The sequence below is a fragment of the Entelurus aequoreus genome, linkage group LG12, assembly GCF_033978785.1.
Source record: "Entelurus aequoreus isolate RoL-2023_Sb linkage group LG12, RoL_Eaeq_v1.1, whole genome shotgun sequence".
Taxonomy (NCBI): Eukaryota; Metazoa; Chordata; class Actinopteri; order Syngnathiformes; family Syngnathidae; genus Entelurus; species Entelurus aequoreus.
The window spans coordinates 22,624,965-22,651,773 of record NC_084742.1 but is presented as its reverse complement, the minus strand read 5'-3'; the positions used below and the strand labels follow the sequence as shown (position 1 = coordinate 22,651,773).

General features: G+C 40.8%; 1 long non-coding RNA gene across 1 annotated transcript; it reads right to left on the bottom strand.

Moving 5' to 3' along the window:
- Nucleotides 1–1,846: 1,846 nt before the first annotated feature.
- Nucleotides 1,847–13,403, bottom strand: LOC133661765 (uncharacterized). The gene is made up of 3 exons (XR_009827990.1): nucleotides 13,316–13,403; nucleotides 1,951–2,010; nucleotides 1,847–1,870 (listed from the first exon to the last, which is right to left on the bottom strand). It is a non-coding gene; the product is annotated as an uncharacterized LOC133661765 (long non-coding RNA).
- Nucleotides 13,404–26,809: the final 13,406 nt, after the last annotated feature.

The following is a 26,809-nucleotide window of genomic DNA, read 5'->3' as shown; positions in this document are numbered from 1 at the left end:
CCCCCAGTCACAGTTGTCGCTCCAGTCGTTGTGGCTTCAGTCACAGTTGTTCCTCCAGTCGTTGTGGCTCCAGTCACTGTTGTGCCTCCAGTCACAGTTGTGGCTCCAGTCACAGTTGTGCCTACAGTCGTTGTGGCTCCAGTCACAGTTGTTCCTTCGGTCGTTGTGGCTCCAGTCACAGTTGTTCCTCCAGATGTTGTGCCTCCAGTCACAGTTGTGGCTCCAGTTGTTGTGGCTCCAGTCACTGTTGTGCCCCCAGTCACAGTTGTCGCTCCAGTCGTTGTAGCTTCAGTCACAGTTGTTCCTCCAGTCGTTGTGGCTCCAGTCACAGTTGTTCCTCCAGTCGTTGTGGCTCCAGTCACAGTTGTTCCTCCAGATGTTGTGGCTCCAGTCACAGTTGTTCCTCCAGTTGTTGTGGCTCCAGTCACTGTTGTGCCCCCAGTCACAGTTGTCGCTCCAGTCGTTGTGGCTTCAGTCACAGTTGTTCCTCCAGTCGTTGTGGCCCCAGTCACCGTTGTTCCTCCAGTCGTTGTGGCTCCAGTCACAGTTGTTCCTCCAGTCGTTGGGGCTCCAGTCACAGTTGTTCCTCCAGTCGTTGAGGCTCCAGTCACTGTTGTGCCCCCAGTCACAGTTGTCGCTCCAGTCGTTGTGGCTCCAGTCACAGTTGTTCCTCCAGTCGTTGTGGCTCCAGTCACAGTAGTTCCGCCGGTTGTTGTGGCTCCAGTCACAGTTGTTCCTCCAGTCGTTGTGGCTCCACTCACAGTTGTTGCTACAGTCGTTGTGGCTCCAGTCACAGTTGTTCCTCCAGTTGCTGTGGCTCCAGTCACAGTTGTTCCTCCAGTTGTTGTGGCTCCAGTCACTGTTGTTCCTTCAGTTGTTGTGGGTCCAGTCACAGTTGTTCCTCCAGTCGTTGTGGCTCCAGTCACAGTTGTTCCTCCAGTCGTTGTGGCTCCAGTCACAGTTGTTCCTCCAGTCGTTGTGGCTCCAGTCACAGTTGTTCCTCCAGTCGTTGAGGCTCCAGTCACTGTTGTGCCCCCAGTCACAGTTGTCGCTCCAGTCGTTGTGGCTCCAGTCACAGTTGTTCCTCCAGTCGTTGTGGCTCCAGTCACAGTAGTTCCGCCGGTTGTTGTGGCTCCAGTCACAGTTGTTCCTCCAGTCGTTGTGGCTCCACTCACAGTTGTTGCTACAGTCGTTGTGGCTCCAGTCACAGTTGTTCCTCCAGTTGCTGTGGCTCCAGTCACAGTTGTTCCTCCAGTTGTTGTGGCTCCAGTCACTGTTGTTCCTTCAGTTGTTGTGGGTCCAGTCACAGTTGTTCCTCCAGTCGTTGTGGCTCCAGTCACAGTTGTTCCTCCAGTCGTTGTGGCTCCAGTCACAGTTGTTCCTCCAGTCGTTGTGGCTCCAGTCACAGTTGTTCCTCCAGTCGTTGAGGCTCCAGTCACTGTTGTGCCCCCAGTCACAGTTGTCGCTCCAGTCGTTGTGGCTCCAGTCACAGTTGTTCCTCCAGTCGTTGTGGCTCCAGTCACAGTAGTTCCGCCGGTTGTTGTGGCTCCAGTCACAGTTGTTCCTCCAGTCGTTGTGGCTCCACTCACAGTTGTTGCTACAGTCGTTGTGGCTCCAGTCACAGTTGTTCCTCCAGTTGCTGTGGCTCCAGTCACAGTTGTTCCTCCAGTTGTTGTGGCTCCAGTCACTGTTGTTCCTTCAGTTGTTGTGGGTCCAGTCACAGTTTTTCCTCCAGTCGTTGTGGCTCCAGTCACAGTTGTTCCTCCAGTCGTTGTGGCTCCAGTCACTGTTGTGCCTCCAGTCACAGTTATTCCTCCAGTCGTTGTGGCTCCAGTCACAGTTGTTTCTTCAGTTACATGGCAATTTAACACTGCAAAGATTAGACAGATTACTTGCATGAGTAACTCACCAAAATTATACCCAAATCTTTTACAGAAATGACATATTTACCCAAAAGCACCAGCCACATTTTTGAAAACGGTCCAATATCCATTGTTGCTATCCTTAAACCTGCAAAATGTAACAACATCAACCAAAGCATAGCTCATAAAATGCAAAATATCGATTCCTGAGTCAGACCATTGTTCCTTTCTGCCTGAAATTCTCCATTGTCCCCTCACTTCCCAATCAGAACCCCATCAACAGCTTAGATAACTATGGCCCCGTGGCACTTAAACCAATAATCACAAAGTAAAGAAAATATCAAACAAAATTAAATCTAATTTAGAAACTTTCAGTCAAATTAGAAATAATTTAAGGACGCAAGCTATCTAACTCTAAACTAACCTGTTAGTTTAAATGGATACTTGAAATGTTCCATGAATGCGGTCAGTCCGTGGTGTTGCCCGCCTCTTGCCTAAAGTCAGCTGGGATCAGCTCCAATTTACCCTTGACCCAAATTAGGATAAGCAGTATAGACGATGGATGCAAGGATGGATTCAAGCAGCAAAGACATTCAGTGGTACCTAACATGACTTGTATTTTGATATACGAGCTGTGTGTCGGTTTTTTGTTGTGGTTTAGGTCGCGTGCATCAAATTTAATAACGAGTATGTTGCGTGCCCTCGACATGAAGAAGAAGGAGATGGTACTAAGTAGTTATTGCTAGTAACGAATGTCGCCACTGCCTCAAAATATCCCGTCTTAGAAGCCAAAGACAGTTAGTGGTGTAGCTTTTTGTCATAGCAATGCTAAGCACGAAGAAGAGGAAGACGAAGCCCCACCCAATTTCCGATACATGAGTCACGTCTGCTTAAGTGACTTTATAAGTGCATGGATTTCCAGCCGGCTGTTACGCAAAGCTCGCTGCAAACTGTGGAGTGGATCTTTGGAACAGAGGCGTGTCTCAATGAGAAGTGGAGTGATGAGACTCATTTCTGTTGAGGAATCCATCCATCCATCCATTTTCTACCTGCTGTCCCGTTCGGTGTCGCGGGGGATGCTGGAGCTTATCTCAGCTGCATTCGGGCGGAAGACGGGGTACACCCTGGACAAGTCGCCACCTCATCGCAGGGCCAACACAGATAGACAGACAACATTCACACTCACATTCACACACTAGGGCCGTAGTGATCAATTCCTTTATTTTCAGCCAGCTCACCGGAGCACATTGAACATCATTGAAGCTAACCAACGTTTTATTACAACATGGCCGCTGTGTGGAAATAGTTTACTCTAGAAATATCACAAAGCCAGAAAGGAACGTGCAATGCATGTTTGCAAAACTATTGTACCGAGAGGTGGAAGCTTTGCGGCGACCTGCAATACAACAGATTTAGTTAACAACCTCTTCTTCGGCCGACGTTATCACAGTACCTCAGTTTTAAAACGCCTGTTCGCCAAGGAGAAACCAGTACTGACAGCATCAAAAGTGAACTCCTTTAAGCTGTTGTCACTTAGGTGGATGCTGGAAACAAACACATCGGGCAGATTTTTTGGCCTCCTTCAGTTTGTTGTCGCTATAAGAGCCAGCATTCTTAATTTGTGCTGATAACAAAGCAAGCCGTTGTATTTTATTTGGACAGATGTACAAAGAGAAGTTTACCCTTTGTGCCTGCGGGGCTTTTCCGGCCCGCAGGACGTACCAAGTAAATATAATGTATATATATAATATACGTTAGGTCAGGAAAAAACACAGAGGCTATTTCATCCCTACAAGGATATATTTATATATGTATTTCTTTATCAACAACAACTTTGAATAATCATGCTAAACTTCATGAGAGCCAACAAAGACTACTTTGGGCCAAATGAAGAACCATAACTTTATATTTTTAAGCCTGAATATATGGAGGATGAGCTACAAGTTTTAGAAGCTTAGTGACAAGCAGATAGACTACAGCAAGTTGCACTATTGCTAAGTGCTAAACAAGAAATTCAAATTTAGAACATAATAAAAAATCAACAATGTCTAATCTCACTGGGATGCCAACTGATGGGATGTTCATATCTTCCCATTTAAATAAAGAATTAATCATAATACTCACGCAGGTAAAACAAAAACAAAAAACAGGCTTCTTTTTGTGCCTTTCTTACAATCTTTGGCTCTAAGTTAAATGTCAAAGTTGACCAAATACTCGGTTTATAACCACAACTTTCTACAACCTTCCTCAAGGTGAGACGCAACTTTCACCAACTCCGAGGAGATGCAGCAGCTCACTGGCTCAGTATGTTAATAGTTGCATACGCCAGTTGCCTGTCATCATGGCGCTGTTGAAAGTAGCACTTCAGCGTTAGCGCTTATAACAACAATATTGCTAATACTTGGTTAATATTCAGGTCACGAGATGTCAATGGGGTATTGTTGGTGGGGTTTTTTAATATTTTTTTAGAGGGCTTTATGAAGCAATACATGAATCCAATTTTTGTTTCATTGTTAGCCACCTCATACTTGTCGTATATAAAAAAAATACATTTATGTTTTTGTCTTACATAGGGATTGTGACTGCTAAGCAAACGTTAAAAAAAAACTCCAGTTGCCCTTTAAGTGCCATTTATCAGTGCAACACAAACAAAGATACCTCAAATGTGAAACAGTTATTAAAACACTCCCTCACATTAAAACATATTACACGTTTGATTGTTATTTCAAGAGTCAATATTTCACATGCAAGAACAAACATTTGGCATTGTCCCTTTAAAGAATTAGGCAGAATTAAACCAGTTCACAGCAGTAAGGAAACATTTGCCTAAATTCTTAGTACAGTATGTACAACCAGACCTTACGCCTCTATTTAATGGCAGACTAGAAAAGCACTTGGATAGCGCAGACCTCTGACAAGCACTATCTCTTAATAGTCAAAAAGTCCTGAATCCAGACAAGTGATCCGAAACGCCTCAAGATATAATTACTTGTTCCTTATTCAAATTTCTGACATTTCCTGAAATGTAGATGACAATCTGCTTACCGGTATATATTTGTGATCTACCTATAGTAGAATGAAAGAAAGAGTGACACTTCTTGTCAGTCATCCACTCTCGTTGTCTCTGTGAGGGGAGGAATGACGCCAGCATACACACACACACACACACACACACACACATATGTTGACGCTCGTAACGCAAATTAACGTAGTAAAAATGTTTTGGATCAGGCCCAAAATGTAAAGACTGCTTACTGACCGTAAGCGCCATTTACTACAAAAAGCATTTCTCATATTGCTCCATTGTAACGGTACCTTAATTTGAAGGTTTGCGACTTCCGCCTGTATGTGAGCTAAACAGGAAGTGATGTTTTATGTAAATGTGTTCTTTGATTTCAATAAAGAAGTTGATGGCTACGGGAGAGCCACAGGGTTGTTCTACCGTGTGAGTTGACACCCAGCCGACTCAATGAGTAACTCCAAATCCTGTGTCATCAATTCTGAAGTGGTTGTGCTGGAGCCATGCTTCGAGGACAGGAGGTAGCCAGTCGAAATAGCCACTATACTGACATTTCCTGGAAGGGTGATGAAAATCTGCCCATAAATATTGGCGCTATCTATAGCGGCACGAAAGAAACAGAGTGAACGCTCTTGTCTGTTTCGACTCTTTGGCTTTGCAGGAAGCTAGCTGACACACATACGCACAGAAGTTTTAAGGTAAGGTAATGTAATAGAAATGACCCAGATCAGGCCCAACATCATCAACATTGTTCCTTTTCCCATTTTGAACATTTCGTGAAAGTTTGATAAGTTTTTGATTTACTTAGTTTAGTAACTAACAGACGGACTAACAATGTCCCTTCTCTGCACCATCCAATTAGTGCAGCAACAGCATCATCAAGTTCGCTGGAGCTTATCACCTGAGAGGCTGAGTCTGAATACCGGGCTTGGTCTTGGAGCAGCTTACAGTGTGGTACAAGGACAGCACCCTAAGCAGAGACTGAATTTTTGGAGGATTCTCAGGCCATATCTACACTAGGTCGTTACACACCTTAAACAAATCATTATTTAGCCTAAGCCCTGTTTCAGCCACACTAAACCAGCGTTTAAGGTCCCCCTCCTCGGACAAATTTTTATACGGGTAAGTGCGCAGTGTATTTCTTGAATCTCCGGCACTTAGCTTTGTATGGACTCATTGATCGTTTACAAACTGAGTTCGGAGAGGAAGTGATGCCAGACAGGAAGTGATGCTAGAAAGACCGCGCCCCACACAGGAAGTGACATCAGAAAGAACACGCCACAGCCAGCTTCATTATAAAGAGGTTTCGTAACTCGGAGCTAACCACTGGAAATATGAAGGCGAGTCATCCAGACATGCCCGTGTTTCTCCCTCTTCTACATGTACAGACACTTGTGGAAATCACACATGAATACCTTAAGAGAAAGCGATTGCAGCTATTTCAGATACAACACTTCTCAGACGGCAAGAGAACATTCAAATGTTCGGGTCAGCTGTGATTCTACTTTCCGAAAAAACTTTGTCCATTTGTTTAAGGAGAGACAACGAGAATGCGAGCTCCCGTGGATGTGATAAAAAAGGTAGCGTGTGCTTTGTATTACCTGGCCGTCGAGGGAAGCCTACGGAAAACGGCGAATGCTTTTGGACTGGCAAAGCAGACTGTATCAGTAATTTTTCGCCATTTATGTCGCAGACTCAACGTCTAGGTCCAGAGTATAGTATAGTAAAGTCACCAAAAACGAATGGACAATGAAGGTGAAGGCAAAAGAGTGAGGAGTGTCCTGACCAGATATCTAGATCCCGAGATTGATTGTTGTAAAATGCTCTTTGTCACATTGTGTACTTTCACATATTTATTAAAGATGTGATTAATTTATGAAGTCTCAGGGGTGATTCACTACAATAGCACACTGGATTCCAGTTAATTGAAATACCACAACACTGGATATTGTTCAGATAAGTTACATTTAAGAACTTGCACACAAAGCTGACGTGCACATTTTCCGCGCATGCGTATTAGGTCGCGTTGGAGTGGAATGGAGGGGAGAAGGGGTCTTAAACGGTGGTATTGTTGTGTGTGGACACGGATAAGGTTAGGTAGGATTTACCCTGGATAACCTTATGCGGCTTAGTGTAAACTGGGCCTGAGAGGGTGAGTCTGAATACCGGGCTTGGTCTTGGAGCGGCTTACAGTGTGGTGCAAGGGCAACGACCTAAGCAGAGACTGAATTTTAGGAGGATTCTCAGAAATCCGCTTGTCCGTTTGCTCCATTGAGAGTATCTGCGCATGTGTCTGAATTCTATGAATGCTGAAATTAAATTGTGCATTGAAGGAATCTTGTATGTGAGTACAATTGTGACACTACATTTTTGTATTTTGTCATTTAATACACATGTCTACAAACTGTTACACAATCTAATGTACGATTCATTAGGTTATGGTTTCATGTGTTGGAAGCATTTTCAGTTTCCCGGCGAAAAAACCATAACCGTTTAATCACACATTTGATTGTTAAAGTAGTGTGAAACATATTCTTGCCAGAACCCAGAACTCCGGGGCATCCTGGGCACACTTTCAGCTGTTACCTACTGGCAGATGCTTTAAGACATTAAAAGCCAGAACTAACACACAACAATTTTTTTTTGTGAGAACCGTGAGTGCTTTGAACATTGCCAAAATATATTTCACGTTTACAAGAAATATCATATTTCTCTTTAATCTTTCATACTGCACTTTAAAGGCCTACTGAAACCCACTACTACCGACCACGCAGTCTGATAGTTTATATATCAATGATGAAATCTTAACATTGCAACACATGCCAATACGGCCGGGTTAACTTATAAAGTGCAATTTTAAATTTCCCGCTAAACTTCCGGTATAAAACGTCTTTGGATGATGACGTATGCGCGTGACGTATAGGGTTGGGTATCGAGTATCGAGTATCGATTGGAACCGGGACTAACTTTCCGATTCTCCCGGTATCGTTCAAAAGTTTAAATTTCGATTCCTATTTTCGATACCCAGTCCGCCGACCGGAAAGGAAAAAAAAAAAAAAATTCAGCCGAACCGGAAGAAGAAGCCGCTGAGCACCAACGAAGAAGCGCCCACCGCCGGAAGTGTTAGCATAGCCGAGCGAGTCAGTCAAGCTCAAGCATGGATAGCGGGCGTCGGCGGTCGAAAGTGTGGCTTTACTTTACAAAAAAAAATGAAATAACCGCGAAATAACAGAGCTCCATGTCCATCAAGAAACGAGTGGAGAGAGAGCTGCAGATGTACCAGGACGTTCCACCGATACTTATGTCTGATGACCCTGCTGCATGGTGATGGTCCGGTGGAACCAACAAAAGACTTATCCTTTGCTGTCAGATCTAGCTTTCTCCTATTTATGTGTTCAAGCTTCTTCCACACCCAGCGAACGTGTATTTTCCACAGCAGGAGACACTATCTGTCCAGAACGCTCACGCATCCTGCCTGAGAAGGATGCGTGGTCATTTTCCTAAACAAGAACTGTCTCTGATTTTATACTGTACCTGCTGCTAATCTGGACTGGGTTTTGCAAGTTGTTTCTTATTGTTTATTTGCTTTTCTGCACCAGGTTAGCCCATCAGTGGGAGCACGGTAACATTTTTAAGTACCTGCAGCATCATACACTTGTGTGTAAATGTGTTTTCATGAGATTTTCAAAAATAAAGCTCTCTTGAGGAAAGTGTACCCCTGGGAAAATGTATTCATAATTTATAATATTTATATTCAAGTTCATAGATTTTATATTTATATTCTAGTTGAAAACAGCCCAGTGAGGAATTTATAGTAAAGTTCATAAAAAGTTAATAGAATTAAAATTGATGGAGAATGTCAGACTATTTCATTCAGAAAGACTGTATGTAGGTTAGCTAGCTCATTTAAAATATCCTAAACTTTTTTTTGACCCTGCCTCTTAAAAGAATCGGAATCGAGAATAGTCAGGAATCGGAATCGAAACAAAGAACCGGAATCGGAATCGGACTCGTTCAAATTCAAACGATACCCAACCCTAGTGACGTAGCCAGTGAAACAGAAGTATCGGTACCCCATTGAAAACAATACAAAATAGCTCTGTTTTCATCTCATAATTCCACAGTATTCTGGACATCTGCGTTGGTGAATCTTTTGCAATTTGTTTAATGAACAATGGAGACTGCAAAGAAGAAAGTTGTAGGTGGGATCGGTATATTAGCGGCTGGCTGTAGCAACACAACAGGAGGACTTACTTGGATAGCAGACGCGCTAGCCGACCCTAGCCGACGCTAGCCGACGCTAGCCGACGCTAGCCGACGCTAGCCGCCAACCGCACGGATGATCAGGTGAAGTCCTTCGTTGCGCCGTCGATCGCTGGAACGCAGGTGAGCACGGGTGTTGATGAGCAGATGAGGGCTGGCTGGCGTAGGTGGAGCGCTAATGTTTTTATCATAGCTCTGTGAGGTCCGGTTGCTAAGTTAGCTTCAATGGCGTCGTTAGCAACAACATTGTTAAGCTTTGCCAGGCTGAGAATTATTAACTGTGTAGTTACATGTCCATGGTTTAATAGTATTGTTGATCTTCTGTCTATCCTTCCAGTCAGGGATTTATTTATTTTATTTCTATCTGCATTTGAGCCAGATGCTATCACGTTAACTCAGTAGCTAAAGAGCTTCGCCGATGTATTGTCGTGGAGATAAAAGTCACTGTGAATGTCCATTTCGCGTTCTCGACTCTCATTTTCAAGAGGATATAGTATCCGAGGTTGTTTGAAATACAAATCCGTGATCCACAATAGAAAAAGGAGAGTGTGTGGAATCCAATGAGCCAGCTTGTACCCAAGTTACAGTCAGAGCGAAAAAAGATATGTCTTGCACTGCATACTAGTCCGTCACTCTAACGTTCCTCATCCACGAATCTTTCATCCTCGCTCAAATTAATTGGGTAATCGTCGCTTTCTCGGTCCGAATCGCTCTAGCTGCATTGAAAACAATAGGAAAATATGAGGAGGCGAACAACCGACTACGTCACGCTACTTCCGGTAGGGGCAAGGCTTTTTTTTTATCAGAGACCAAAAGTTGCGAACTTTATCGTCGTTGTTCTATACTAAATCCTTTTCAGCAAAAATATGGCAATATCGCAAAATGATCAAGTATGACACATAGAATGGATCTGCTATCCCCGTTTAAATAAAAAAAAATCATTTCAGTAGGCCTTTAATTACAACTGGTATCCTCTTTTGGTATATACTGTGTGAGTTTGTATTATTATCATGTGATATACTTTTATTCGGAACATTAGGAAAAAGCACTTACAATTTCGCTGTACCTGTTACTATGACAACCAAGACATTCTTTTCTATGCTATTCTATAAAGCAGACATGGGCAACACGTTGCATGTAAGCTTTCTAAATCAGGTCCAACTTGTCCTGATTAAGATCTCCTGAACGGAGAGGGTTGGGGGGCAGACTTAGCGGGACGGGCCCTTCTTCTCACGGAAGTCATTGCTGAGCCACTCCCTGAAAGCCCATTTCAGCAGGGTAGATTGATTGATTGATTGAGACTTTTATTAGTAGGTTGCACAGTGAAGTACATATTCCGTACAGTTGACCACTAAATGGTAACACCCGAATACGTTTTTCAACTTGTTTAAGTCGGGGTCCACTTAAATTGATTCATGATACAGATATATACTATCAGATATATACTATCATCATAATAAAGTCATCACACAGGATAATCACATTGAATTATATACATTATTTACAATCAGGGGTGTGGAGGGGGGGGGGTAGGATATGGACAGCAAGTAGTGGACATAGAGAGAGAGAGAGAGAGAGAGAGAGAGAGCGAGAGAGAGGGAGAGAGAGAGAGAGAGATCAGAAGACATAGAGAGAGAGAGAGAGAGAGAGAGAGAGAGAGGGAGAGAGAGAGAGAGAGAGAGAGAGAGATATCAGAAGGCATAAGAAAAAGTATCTGCATTTGATTGCTTACATTTGATTATTAGCAATCCGGGGAGGGTGTTAGTTTAGGGTTGTAGCTGCCTGGAGGTGAACTTTTATTGCGGTTTTGAAGGAGGATAGAGATGCCCTTTCTTTTATACCTGTTGGGAGCGCATTCCACATTGTTGTGGCATAGAAAGAGAATGAGTTAAGACCTTTGTTAGTTAGTTAGATGATGCCCAGCTTTGGCAACCATAACCATAATAAGGGCCCTCGTACCCGATTTGAATGTTGTTTTACTCTTTTTTTTCTTATTTAATTTGTATTTTATTTATTTTTTTTACAAATTTCAATGTGTTTTAGTGTGTCGAGAAGGAAATTATTATTTTTTTTTGTTGCTATTGCCCAGCTGTAGCCCGGAGCTAAAATGTGAAACAAAAAAGTAATTATGTGACATTTACAACAGTATTAACAATGATAATTACAGGGATAAACTATCAAATTGGAATGAATTACCGTATATTACCAAATAAACGCCCTTGTGCAAATAACCGCCCATGTCCTAATAGCCGCCCGGGGTCTGACCCCATTCTGTGAATTAACCGCCTCTTCCTAATAACCGCCCATGTCCAAATAGCCGCCCATGGGCTGTTATTTGCATAATTTAGATTAAAATCATATTGATTTCATTAAGCCCAATTTATAAGCTAAAAGGAAAAGCAAAGGTGCAGTAATTCTGGTAATTACGGTAACAGCAGACGTTACGTGGGGATTCTGGGTAATCAACATATTGTAATGGGTCACCGCATATAGCGTAACACACACTCAATGAACAACAAACCCACGAGGAAAAGTTTCAACATGGCAAGCAACAGTAGCAGTAAGTTGAATGAACAGGATACCGGTACACCACAACTGATGGACGGGAATACTTTAAGGGAGAAGAAGAACAGAAAGTTTGACTTAAAGTTCAAGCTAGCGGTTGTGAAGTCTGCGGAGCACAATTCTGGTTTGGCAGCGGCCAGGCAGTTTAACGTTGACCCAAAACGTGTACGAGAATGGAAACAAAAAAAGGGAGAACTACTATCTCAGTCGGCCAATCGATGGAAAACGGGCTCGCTTATCTGGTGGAGGTAGGAAGAAAGTGAGCGACGAGCTTGTTGCTAATTTGTGTCAGTGGATACATCACGTATGCTGCTTTATTTAAAACTTGGAGTACTGTAGCCTTTATTTTATTTAAGTGACAGTATTATTGTTCTGTTTTGATGGTGAGTTTTATACTGAGTACTTGGTACCATAATTTTATTTTTCCCGGTAGGCTGCTTTTGTATTTTTAGTATTGGTATTCTATTTTACAATTGTTGCACTACTGCCATGTTGAGGCCTTGTTGATCTCTTGTCTTTTGATAGCCTACATCATGTTGATCACTTGTTTTTTTGTTTGTATGTTTACAATAGCTTTTACATTTAAAGTTTTTTGTACGAAAAAACAATACTGGACAGTAACCATTGTCACCAAATAATGGCCTGGTGCAGGCTGGTGCAAAAATAAAATAAAAGCCTTGTGCAAATAACCGCCCATATCCTAATAGTCGCCATAGATAGACCCCATTTTGTGAAATAAACACCTGGGCTACTATTTGGTAATACACGGTATATCAGTGATGGTTGTATACTGGTTCAAAAATAAATGTGGTATTTAATTAATCATGTAGTTTAAAAGATTGAAAGAAAAAAAAAATCAAATAATGTAATTTAAAATAATTCCAACAATGATTATTTAATTTTTTTGTTTACATAAAATGTACATTACTTTAGTTTAAAAAAAAAAGTACAATAATAAAAATTTGCAAAATATACCATTTGCAAATGATTGAAATTCATAACAACAATAGTAATAATAATAATGAATTAATATATAAATAACAATCACAATAATTATTAATTTGTGTTTTTGTATTTTATTAAAATAATATGAATAATAACTATTATTTTATTATTCTTACCAATGTTGATATGATCATTATTATTATTATCATTATTACCTTGTGCTTACTTTAACACCGACAGTCTTTTTTTTTTTTAGATTGGCTTTTAAAAAATGTTCAACAATTGCCTTTTTGTTGTTGTCTGTTTCATTATTACACTGATGGTTGAGTCTTTTTTGAGCCAAAAACAAGGTATTTAAAAAACAAGTAAAACATTATTTAATATTTTAGCAGAATAATAATATACAATATATTTTTAATTAGCTGTCTTTGCTCAGGAATATGGCACTATAAAATATGTAGTAGTATAAGTAATACTAATAATAATGTGTATTATATTAAAGATGTATTTCAATACATTTCCAAAAGAATGCACAAAGGAGAAAATATACATTATATAAATTACAGTTGTCAAGTTAGGTGACTTTCACGGTAACAATAACATTGAAGATACAATAGGGTTTTTGCACCACTAATAATAATGGTAATAGTAATACACTTACCTTTACCTTGGTACACTTTTTTCTTGCAAATTCATATATTTTTAAAGTTATGTGTTGTCCGTGTGTGTCTCAAAATGCTTCTCAGGGCTACCAACATATGCATTTATACAGCGAACAATGTAACAGGTTGTAGTGACGTAGGTGACGTGGCCTTTCGTTCCATGACATCAGTAAAAAACAGATAAAAAACTGACTGAACCACTGTCTAAAAAAATTGTGTTGATTGTGACACATTCCACCCAGGCAACGTGTGTTCTTTGTTCTTGCCAATATTCTTCTCATGTTCATTCTGTATGTGAGCTAAACAGGAAGTGATGTTTTATGGTAAATGTGTTCTTTGATTTCAATAAAAAAGTGTGTTTCGACTCTCTTGGCTTTGCAGGAAGCCAGCTGACACACATACGCACAGAAGTGTAAAGGTAAGGTAACGTAATAGAAATGACCCAGATCAGGCCCAACATCATCAACATTGTTCCTTTTCCCATTTTGAACATTTCGTTAAAGTTTGATAAGTTTTTGATTTACTTAGTTTAGTAACTGACAGACGGACTAACAATGTCCCTTCCCTGCACCATCCAATTAGTGCAGCAACAGCATCATCAAGTTCGCTGGAACTTATCACCTGAGGCCATGTCTACACTAAATCGTTTAACACCTTAAAACGAATAATTATTTAGCCTAAGCCCCGTTTCAGCCACACTAAACCAGCGTTTAAGGTACCCCTCCTCGGACAAATTTTTACACAGCTAAGTGCGCTGTGTATTTCTTGAATCTCCGGCACTTAGCTTTGTATGGACTCATTGATCGTTTACAAACTGAGTTGGGAGAGGAAGTGACGTCATAAAAACACGCCACAGCCAGCTTCATAATAAAGCAGTTTCGTAACTCGGAGCTAACCGCTGGAAATATGAAGGCGAGTCATCCAGACATGTCCGTGTTTCTCCTTCTACATGTACAGACGCTTGTGGAAATCACACATGAATACCTTAAGAGAAAGCGATTGCAGCTATTTCGGATACAACACTTCTCGGACGGCAAGAGAACTTTCGAATGTCGAGGTCAGCTCTGAGTCTACTTAGCGAAAAACTTTGTCCAATTGTCGAAGGAGAGTCAACGAGAATGCGAGCTCCCGTGGATGTGATAAAAAAGGTAGCGTGTGCTTTGTATTACCTGGCCGTCGAGGGAAACAGCGAATGCTTTTGGACTGGCAAGGCAGGCTGTATCAGTTGTTGTCCGCCATGTATGTCGCGGATTCACCGTCTAGGTCCAGAGTATATAAAGTCACCAAAAAGGAATGGACAATGAAGGTGAAGGCAAAAGAGTGAGGAGTGTCCTGACCAGATATCTAGATTCCTAGTTTGGTTGATGTAAAATGTTCTTTATCACATTGTTTGCGTGTCTAATAAAGATTTGTTTAATTTATGATGGCTCAGGTGTGATTGACTACAATAGGGCCCCACAGCACACTGGATTCCAGGTAATTGAAGTACCACAACACTGGATATTGTTCAGATAAGTTAAATTTAAGAACTGGCACACAAAGCAACACTGGATGTGACTATGACGTGTGCATTTTCCGCGTATGCATATTAGGTCGCGTTGCCCCGGCGAACGGAGGGGGCGGGGGTTAGGGATGGGCGATACCACACTTTTAGGATTCGATACGATACCGATACTTTTTCTTGCATTTTCATCGATGCCGATACCGATACCAATAATTTCTTATTGGCAATTTTTTGTCAGTCAAAAATATTATTACTATTGTTATTATTTAAGACAAAGCACAAGACAAATACAGACCATTTATACCACATTTATTATGGTCAATATATAATAAAAGTAAAATTAAAATAAATAACATAAATATGAAAAATAAATTTAATATTATGTATAATAATAACTATATATTATATATAATAATAATTAAATATTAGGGCTTTCCAATTAACAGTCAAATCCGAATTGCAAGAAGCTGCAGTTATTTTTTAAAGTTTGTGATATAATTAGCAATTAATGAAATATGAAATAGGCTAATGTTTTCGAAATGTAAGAAATCATGTTACAGATTAAAACCAAAATCACATTCAATCATATATTCAAGATTTTCTTGGAAAAAAATAAAACTGTAATGCAAAGATGAAGAATCTCCAAATTGTATCTCTTTCTTATCTTGTTTTAAATACTCAAGCAATTTTCAACTAACAGTAAATTTCCCTGTGTGGAAATTATTTGAATTTAGGATAATCATTTAAACAAAAATATTCAGTAAACATTACTAAAAAAAAAAAAAACAATGCCTGTTTTAAGTCAACAATTGGACAACACTGGATATGCCTGGCTGCATCGCTGTCGGCTGGCTGTGTGTGTGTTGCACGTTGACGACGCTCATTCGCTGTCTCCTGTCACGTGACTGGGCCAGCTCTATACTCTGCCAGGTACAGGGGTGTCCCAGCACATAGTAAGTTAAGTAAGTCATCAAAAACATCTGAAAGTGATGCTTGCACCCCCCACACGCCGTTTTTTGGTTTATATCGATACTTTTTTCAGAAAAGTGATGCCAAATGAGTAGCGTGTGAGTATCGATATATCGATACCACAGGATCGATACGCACATCCCTAGCGGGGGTCTTAAACGGTGGCATTGTTGTGTGTGGACATGGATAAGGTTAGGTGGGATTTACCCTGGATAACCTTATCCGGCTTAGTGTAAACGGGGCCTGAGAGGGTGAGTCTGAATACCGGGCTTGGTCTTGGAGCGGCTTACAGTGTGGTGCAAGGGCAACCACCTAAGCAGAGACTGAATTTTAGGAGGATTCTCAGAAATCCGCTTGTCCGTTTGCTCCATTGAGAGTATCTTAACACGTGCTCCCCTTTGGAATTCAAACACCCCTTGCATCTCAAAATGCTTCTCAGGGCTACCAACATATGCGTTTATACAGCGAACAACGTAACAGGTAGTAGTGACGTAGGTGACGTGGCCTTTTAGGATAGCATAGGTCTTTATTGTCATTGCACAAGTACAACGAAATTTTTGTTCCATGACATCAGTGAAAAAGAGATAAAAAACTGACTGAACCACTGTCTAAAAAAAGTATTTGGCCAACCGTGTTGACAGTGACACATTCCACCCAGGCAACGTGTGTTCTTTGTTCTTTTTTGTTGTCAATATTCTGCTTATGTTATTTTCATTAAAAACTAGTTGAATAGTTACTAAAAATGTTTTGTTCTCCCTTTTTAAGGTGAATTAGTACAAAAACAACACCCAACATAAACAAAAACAAGGGAATTGTTTTTTTTATGGAAATAGTCCAGATAATGTGTGGTACATACAAGTGCGTAATGTTTTCAAATGTAGGTGTGTCCCACTGGAGGAATTGTGTGCTTGTTTTTTTTTTTTAAACGATGTACCTTTCTTGTGTGTTTTTATCACTGTGGAACCACGATCGTTTATCTTAGGAGTCAACAAAAAAAATGGCAAAATATTTTATCACTGTTATCATACAACATAAAGTCAACTTGGAATCTGATGTCTGCAGGTTTTTTCCGTGTCGCAGGTTAGACAAAAACGACCCTAAGAAAAACTAAATTGATGAAACATTGTGTGTACATTTTGCAATATAGGCTATGCTGTGTTCCATCAAATGCTTTAAAACACAATTAATTGTAGTTTTAATGTTTAGTCTGGAGGCCAAAATTATGTTAAATCAATACCTCTGCTTTGCTAGCCAAGTAGCATTTTAACACAGATAGGTCATAGATTGATTTTAGGACATTAGAGACTCATTTTGCATTGGCTACCAGGGATGGCCATTTTACAAAATTCAAGATCGATTATGGTAAATGGTAAATGAGTTACACTTGTATAGCGCTTTTCTACCTTCAAGGTACCCAAAGCGCTTCGACACTATTTCCACATTCGCCCATTCACACACACATTCACATACTGATGGTGGGAGCTGCCATGCAAGGCCCTAACCACGACCAATCAGAAGCAAGGGTGAAGTGTCTTGCTCAAGGACACAACGGACGTGACTAGGTTGGTAGAAGCTGGGGATCGAACCAGGAACCCTTAGGTTGCTGGCACGGCCACTCTCCCATCCGCGCCACACCTTCCCCTTATTATCAACTTTTTTATTTTTTATTTTAAATTTTAACCAGTTTTTAAAAAATTGATTATGACGTTTCTGCTAATTTGATGTAACTAATCGGACAAGAATTTATGAAGATCAATTATGTCACAGCCCTCTGACATGCAGGACAGTTCCTCCTGCAGGCAAGGGCTACGGCCATTGCAATTGGAGCCACCGGGGCTCATAAAAGCAGGGCTCTACTAGCACTCTTTCTGCTAGTGGTGCATGCTAGTGGTGCGAGTAGCCTGTTTACTAGGCCTGTTGCGAGTCATCTCCCTAAGTCTAGCTTCAATGTCATGTGCTCTGGCCCCGGGAATACACTTAATTATGGCTGGTTTACTAAGCTGTATGTTCCGGGTCCCTGTGACTAAGGTGTGGTGGGGTGGAGGACTAGCTAAAGGGCTAGATCAGTGGTTATTGACCTGGGTTCAGTGAGTCGGCCTCAGGGGTTCGGCAGAGCCTCAAGACACACCCGACTCATCGTGTAAATAAAAACTTCTCCCTGTCGCCGTATTATGGATACCCCCAAACAATGTTCCCTCTAATTTTCCATATGTGTGAGCAAACGCAAAAAGTCCTTGAGCATTCTGTGGAGCACATGTGAGCGACGTCAGACGTGCACATGCACTGTGGTCACACCTGCAGCACACCTGTCCCAAACCTGACTAAATAACAAGTTCAATGTTTTATTATTGTAATCAAATGACAGCAGTCATTTCCATGACATTATTTTCTAATATAAGTGTTTTGGCCCACTTACAATGACTATAACATATTGTTTTTAATGAGCTGTGTACTAGTATTATATGTCTGGGTGGGGGTCCTACTTTCGAAATAATGTGTACCCCTTTCAAATATTGCATTTAGTTCCCACTAAAACATTCACATGTTGCACAATGAGATATAAACATGGGATCATGTGTACATTCCTGTAACTTTCCGTTTGTAAAATATATCTTTATTAGTATTTCTTTAATATAATAACATAATTTTATGATTACGGTTCAGGTTCGGTGAATGCGCATACGAAACTGGTGGGGTTCGGTAACCGCTTCCCGTGGCTTGTAGGCCGCTTTGGGCTGGTAAGGCTAGCAAACGTGTCCGCGACGTCTAAAGTTACCAAATTACTCTGCTCTAACTGGCGGAAACAGTCTTCGAGTAGGGCCAACCTATCCATGAGAACGAAGCACTAAGAGCAGGTAGCCAGACTCACGTCGTTTCTTTTACCGAGTCGAGTTCTTGCTGTCTTCGGAGCAGTAGCAGCAGCGTGAGGGAACAGACGCCTTCGTAGCGTAGTTACTTTGAACCGCGACTAGCTTAGCTTTGTTAGCTTAGAAGCTAGCTAGCTGAGAGAGAGGCAGTGAGACAGAGAGTAGATGCTTTGTAAGTTTGATAAGACTACTAAATATGTTTGAAAAGGAATAAAGAAAGCTGTAAAACAATTAGAAGCACACAAATAAAAAGATAGTACTTAGCTTTTTCGTAGCAACGAGCCAACCATGGGCTCTCAGCCAATTTTCTTCAATATAAGGAAATAAAGAATATCTCTAATCCATCTTGTGTGGCATGGAGGTGTTGCAGCCTTCCAAATGAGCACAATGAGTCTTCTCGCTAACAAAGTAGTGAATTCTACCAAATTATTTTTGGATTTGCTGTGAGAAGATAAAAGAGGGGCTACCCCAAGTAGTACGCATAAAGGATTCGGTTCAATCTTTTCGCCAATTACGAAATAATTAAACATTTCAGTCCAATACCTGTACAGGGATGGGCAGAGTCAAAATCATCTGTTCATCCGTTTTCTACCGCTTGTCCCTCATAGCTATTAAATTAGCTGGAGACTGTTGACACCGATCACATGATACTGATATTCCGTCATACATCGTAGCCGGCCGGACCTTGGTATAATGGGTATGATGTGTTAGTTTACATTGAATAAGGCTAGACTTAGACTTAGACTTCCTTTTCATTGTCATTCAAATTTGAACTTTACAGTACAGATAACAACAAAATTACGTTGCATTAGCTCATGGTAGTGCAGTATAAAAGAGCAATAAGGTGAAGATATAAATAAATAGATTACTGTACAGATAAAAATATTGTACTTTTTCATATGCATCCACGTTTATGGATGTATGTTATATTGTCTTTATATTCCAGCAAGTTAATCCATTTTTGGATTGTTCTGCTACGGAGGCTGCTGATCCTCTTTCTTGAGTCCAGCAGTGAAAACAGTCCTCGGTTGAGGTGGGAGGAGTCTCTGCAGATTTTCTGAGCCCTGGTCAGGCAGCGGCTTTTTGCGATCTCCTGGATAGGAGGAAGAGGAGTCTTGATGATCTTTTCCGCTGTCCTCACCACTCTCTGCAGAGACCTCCAATCTGAGGCACTCCAGGTTTCAGTCCAGACAGAGATGCAGTTGGTCAGTAGGCTCTCTATAGTGCCTCTGTAGAATGTGGTGAGAAGGGGGGAGGGATCTCTGCTCTTTTCATCTGACGCAAAAAGTGCATGTGCTGCTGAGCTCTTTTCACAAGAGCTCCGGTGTGTAGGGACCAGTTCATATCGTCAGTTATCTGCACACCCAGGAACTTGGTGCTGCTTACGATCTCCACTGCTGTGCTGTTGATGAAGAGTGGAACATGGTTGGACTGGTTCCTCCTGAAGTCGACGATGATCTCCTTGGTCTTGTCAACGTTCAGGACCAGGTTGTTGGTTCTGCACCAGTCAACCAGATGTTTCACCTCTTCATGTAGTCCATGTCGTTGTTGTCATGGATGAGGCCCACTACTGTTGTGTCGTCCGCATACTTCATTCACAATGTGGTTAGTAGTGGACCTGTCGCAGCAGTCATGGGTCATCAATGTCATCATCAATAAGGCTGTGTCGAGCCAAATAGAAGACTTATGAACTCAACTTAAAATCTCTGACTAGCTCTTCTAAGAAAGGGTCATTACTAAAGTAATGTCCGATCATTACCTTATAAAATTCGAAGTTCTGACTCATTGTCAACAAACTAATAATAATAATAATAACTACTATAGCAGCCGCAACATTAATGCTGCCACAACGATGACTCTTGCTGACCTACTGCCTTCGGTAATGGCACCATTCCCAAATTATGTGGGCTCTATTGATAACCTCACTAACAACTTTAACGACGCCCTGCGCGACAACATTGATAGTATAGCACAGCTAAAGCTAAAAAGGGCCCCTAAAAGGCGTACCCCATGGTTTACAGAAGAAACTAAAGCCCATAAATTATCATGTAGAAAGCTGAAACGCAAATGGCGCGCAACTAAACTTGAGGTTTTCCATCAAGCATGGAGTGATAGTTTAATAACTTATAAACGCATGCTTACCTCAGCTAAAGCTAAATATTACTCAAATCTCATCCACCTCAACAAAAATGATCCTAAATTTTTGTTTAGTACTGTAGCATCGCTAACCCAACAAGGGACTCCTCCCAGTAGCTCCACCCACTCGGCAGATGACTTTATGAATTTCTTTAATAAGAAAATTTAACTCATTAGAAAAGAGATTACAGACAATGCATCTCAGCTACAACTGGGTTCTATTAACACAGATACGACTGTATATACGACGGACACTGCCCTCCAAAATAGTTTTTCTCTCTTTGATGAAATAACATTGGAGGAATTGTTAAAATTTGTAAATGGGACAAAACAAACAACATGTTTACTTGACCCATTTCCTGGGAAACTTATCAAGGATCTTTTTGTATTATTAGGTCCATCAGTGTTAAATATTATAAACTTATCACTTTCCTCTGGCACTGTTCCACTAGCATTCAAAAAAGCGGTTATTCATCCTCTACTCAAAAGACCTAACCTCGATCCTGATCTCTTGGTTAACTACCGGCCCACCTTCCATTTATCTAAAAAATCCTCGAAAAAATTGTTGCACAGCAGCTAAATGAACAGTTAGCGTCTAACAATCTCTGTGAACCTTTTCAATCCGGTTTCAGGGCAAATCACTCTGCGGAGACAGCCCTCGCAAAAATGACTAATGATCTATTGCTAACGATGGATTCGGATGCGTCATCTATGTTGCTACTTCTTGATCTTAGCGCCGCTTTCGATACTGTTGATCATAATATTTTATTAGAGCGTATCAAAACACGTATTGGGATGTCAGACTTAGCCTTGTCTTGGTTTAACTCTTATCTTACTGACAGGATGCAGTGTGTCTCCCATAACAATGTGACCTCGGACTATGTTAAGGTAACGTGCGGAGTTCCCCAGGGTTCGGTTCTTGGCCCTGCACTCTTTAGTATTTACATGCTGCCGCTAGGTGACATCATACGCAAATACGGTGTTAGCTTTCACTGTTATGCGGATGACACCCAACTCTACATGCCCCTAAAGCTGACCAACTCGCCGGATTGTAGTCAGCTGGAGGCGTGTCTTAATGAAATTAAACAATGTATGTCCACTAACTTTTTGCAACTCAACGCTAAGAAAACGGAAATGCTGATTATTGGTCCTGCTCAACACCGACATCTATTTAATAATACCACCTTAACATTTGACAACCAAACAATTACACAAGGTGACTCGGTAAAGAATCTGGGTACTATCTTCGACCCAACTGTCTCGTTTGAGTCACACATTAAGAGTGTTACTAAAACGGTCTTTCATCTCCGTAATATCGCTAAAATTCGTTCCATTTTGTCCACAAGCGACGCTGAGATCATTATTCATGCGTTCGTTACGTCTCGTCTCGATTACTGTAACATATTATTTTCGGGCCTCCCTATGTCTAGCATTAAAAGATTACAGTTGGTACAAAATGCGGCTGCTAGACTTTTGACAAAAACAAGAAAGTTTGATCATATTACGCCTATACTGGCTCACTTGCACTGGTTTCCTGTGCACCTAAGATGTGACTTTAAAGTTTTACTACTTACGTATAAAATACTACACGGTCTAGCTCCTGTCTATGTTGCCGATTGTATTGTACCATATGTCCCGGCAAGAAATCTGCGTTCAAAGAACTCCGGCTTATTAGTGATTCCCAGAGACCAAAAAAAGTCTGCGGACTATAGAGCGTTTTCTGTTCGGGCTCCAATACTATGGAATGCCCTCCCGGTAAAAGTTAGAGATGTTACCTCAGTAGAAGCATTTAAGTCCCATCTTAAAACTCATTTGTATACTCTAGCCCAGGGGTCACCAACGCGGTGCCCGCGGGCACCAGGTAGCCCGTAAGGACCAGATGAGTAGCCCGCAGGCCTGTTCTAAAAATAGCTCAAATAGCAGCACTTACCAGTGAGCTGCCTCTATTTTTTAAATTTTATTTATTTACTAGCAAGCTGGTCTCGCTTTGCCCGACATTTTTAATTCCAAGAGAGACAAAACTCAAATAGAATTTGAAAATCCATTAAAATATTTTAAAGACTTGGTCTTCACTTGTTTAAATAAATTCATTCATTTTTTTACTTTGCTTCTTATAACTTTCAGAAAGACAATTTTAGAGAAAAAATACAACCTTAAAAATGGTTTTAGGATTTTTAAACACATATACCTTTTTACCTTTTAAATTCCTTCCTCTTCTTTCCTGACAATTTAAATCAATGTTCAAGTAAAAAAAAATTTTTATTGTAAAGAATAATAAATAAATTTTAATTTAATTCTTCATTTCAGCTTCTATTTTTCCGACGAAGAATATTCTTGAAATATTTCTTCAAACTTATTATGATTAAAATTCAAAAAAATTATTCTGGCAAATCCAGAAAATCTGTAGAATCAAATTTAAATCTTATTTCAAAGTCTTGATATTTTTAAAAAATTTTGTTCTGGAAAATCTAGAAAAAATAGTAATTTGTCTTTGTTAGAAATATAGCTTGGTCCAATTTGCTATATACTCTAACAAAGTGTAGATTGGATTTTAACCTATTTAAAACATGTCATCAAAATTCTAGAATTATTCTTAATCAGGAAAAATGACTAATGATGTTCCATAAATTATTTTTTAAAGTTTTTATCTTCTTTTTTTCTGTTGAATTTTGAATTTTAAGGAGTCGAAATTGAAGACAAACTATTTTTCAAAATTTAATTGTAATTTTTTTCGTGTTTTCTCCTCTTAAACCGTTCAATTAAGTGTAAATATCATTAATTATTAATAATAACATAGAGTTAAAGGTAAATTGAGCAAATAGGCTATTTCTGGCAATTTATTGAAGTGTGTATCAAACTGGTAGCCCTTCGCATTAATCAGTACCCAAGAAGTAGCTCTTGCTTTCAAAAAGGTTGGTGACCCCTGCTCTAGCCTTTAAATAGACTCCCTTTTTGGACCAGTTGATCTGCCGTTTCTTTTCTTTTCTTTTCTCCTCTGCTCCCCTCTCCCTTATGGAGGGGGAGTTGCACAGGTCCGGTGGCCACGGATGAAGTGCTGGTTGTCCAGAGTCGGGACCCCGGGTGGACCGCTAGCCTGTGCATCGGTTGGGGACATCTCTACGCTGCTGACCCGTCTCCGCTCGGGATGGTTTCCTGCTGGCCCCACTATGGACTGGACTTTCGCTGATGTGTTGGATCCGCTGTGGACTGGACTTTCACAATATTATGTCAGACCCACTTGACATCCATTGCTTTCGGTCTCCCCTAGAGACGGGGGGGTTACCCACATATGCGGTCCTCTCCAAGGTTTCTCATAGTCATTCACATTGACGTCCCTCTGGGGTGAGTTTTTCCTTGCCCGTATGTGGGCTCTGTACCGAGGATGTCGTTGTGGCTTGTGCAGCCCTTTGAGACACTTGTGATTTAGGGCTATATAAATAAACATTGATTGATTGATACTAAGTCACCATGTTTTGAAAAATTCGGGAGGATATTCATATGGTCCCGGGGATTTACCATTTTGTAATGATGATGCTGGAACATTCAATTCCCCAACAGTAACTGGTCTCTATCATTCTACCGCAGCAGACTGATCAACCGAGGGGATGTCTAGATTGGCAAAATAGTTACCAAGCTCATGGTAGAACAATGAACAGATGAGTACAGGGGACCATAGAAATTCTTAAAGCGGCACGAAGTAATTTTTCAACCTTCATAAAACTTTTGGGATAATACATCGACTTACAACTAGTTGAATGGCACCTCTTTCATGGCCTGAGGGGGTCTGAATCGCTTTTGCTAGCACTTAGTGACATTGAGGAGGGTGGCCACACAAAAAACTACAAATGTGCTAACTTGCTTTACAACATACGTCATTCCCCCTTTCCCCATCCGTTAAAAAGACGGAAGTCAATGCCACCGCCTACGTGTTGCCAGAAAACAAGAAGAAGAAGAACGCCTACGTGCAATTAACGCTATCATGGCCGAAGCTGTAAAACACCCAAAGAAACGAAAAGTTTTGTCTGAGGAGACAAAAAAAAAATAACTGAGCTGACCCGGATAAAAGGACAGTCCCTCTCTGACGTGAGCTCAAAGACGAGAGATTTCAGACTGATGATGCCTTGGCTGTGTTCTTGCTGGATTAGTAAGTGACTTTCGATACTCAAATCAAAATGATAATTTCAATGTTAGGAATCAGAAATTTGTGTGGCAGCAATAAATAGCCGCCAGTGTGATAATTTCACTACTACTTCCTTCGGACCTGCACCCGCCCCGATACATTCTTGGTAGTAGCACAATGTAGTGGAATACAAGATCATTTGTTGATAGTGTCTGCTGTTTAACATCAGTGTAGCCATTAAAGACGTAATATTCGTGCCAATATTACAGTGGGCATCATGTTAGTATGACGCTATATGCGTTAGTCATCATGGGAAATGTGGTCTTCTTCGCAGTGCCGCAGAGCCGAACAAAAATGGTGCATGTCAAAGCTCCAAGTTCATCATGAGATTTACAGACAAAAGTTAAAAGTGTTCAACCAGATTTAGCCCAGTAAACATTAGAAGATAACATCACAAAGCAATGGTATCTTGAACATCCATCCATCCAAATTGACCTCTGAATCCGTCCATCCATCCATCCATCCATTTTCTACCGCTTATTCCCTTCGGGGTCGCGGGGGGCGCTGGAGCCTATCTCAGCTACAATCGGGCGGAAGGCGGGGTACACCCTGGACAAGTCGCCACCTCATCGCAGGGCCCTCTGAATCCAATCGTATATTATTTGGATATATGTATACACCTGTGATTGTGTCATAATTCCTTATTTAGATATTTTTGAATTATCCATCTGCTGGTTCAAGTCCTATCTCGATCACAGGACATACTTAGTTGGAATTGGTAACTGTGTTTCTGACCAAACGTCTATGATCTGTGAGGTTCCTCAATGCTCGATTCTGGGACTCCTATTGTTCCACTTGTACATGCTGCCACCAGGCCAGCTAATACGCAACTTCAATTAGTCCTATCACAACTATGCAGATGACACTCAGATACATCTGTCACTGATGGCAGGTGAACGTCGGCCTGTTGATTCACTTTGTCGCTGCATTGGACAGATCAGTGTGTGAATGCAAAAACATTTTCTTCAGCTAAATTCAGACCTAACTGAAATAATTGTCTGTGGCCCACACAAGCAAAGAGAAACAATTGTTAGTCACCTCAAAACCCCCTACCTGAAACCTAATAATCAGGTTAGAAATCTCTGGGTAATAATAGACTAAGACTTGAACTTCAATAGTCACATTAAGTCAACATTATCATCAGCGTTTTACCACCTAAAAAAAAATCCAAGGAATAGTTTCAAAAATAGATTTAGATAAACTAATTCATGCCTTTGTCTCCAGCAGGATAGACTGCTATAAAGGCCTTCTCACTGGGATCTCTAAATGAGCTGTAAAACAGCTGCAGTACGTCCAGAATGCTGCAGCTCGAGTCCTGCGTAGAACCAGGAAATATGACCATATTAGTTCAACGCTTAGGTCACTGCACTGGCTTCCTGTTGCTCAGAGAATAGACATTAAAAAAAGCTCCGCTTGTGTAGAAGTTGTTTCATGGTCTTGTGCCAAAGTACATCTCTGACATGTTAGAGCCATATGAATCCTATCGGGCTTTGAAAACCTCAGGGAGTGGTCTCCTGCCGTGCCCAGAGTCAAAAAGAATCCTGGTTAAACTATGTTTCGGTTTTGTGCTCCTAAAATCTGGAATAGTCCTCCTGAAGATGTGAGACAGTCCTCAACGTTGGCAATGTTCAAATCCTGGCTAAAAATACTTTTTTTAATTGTGCATTTACTGTAACTGAAAGTATTTTATCTACACACTTTGATTTGAATTATAAATATGATTGTTTTTATCATGATTTTATTTTTATGATTTTAACTATAATTATGATTACTTTTATGATTATTTAAATGTTATTTTAGCCTTCGTAATTTTCTCTAAATCACTTTGAACTTCCTT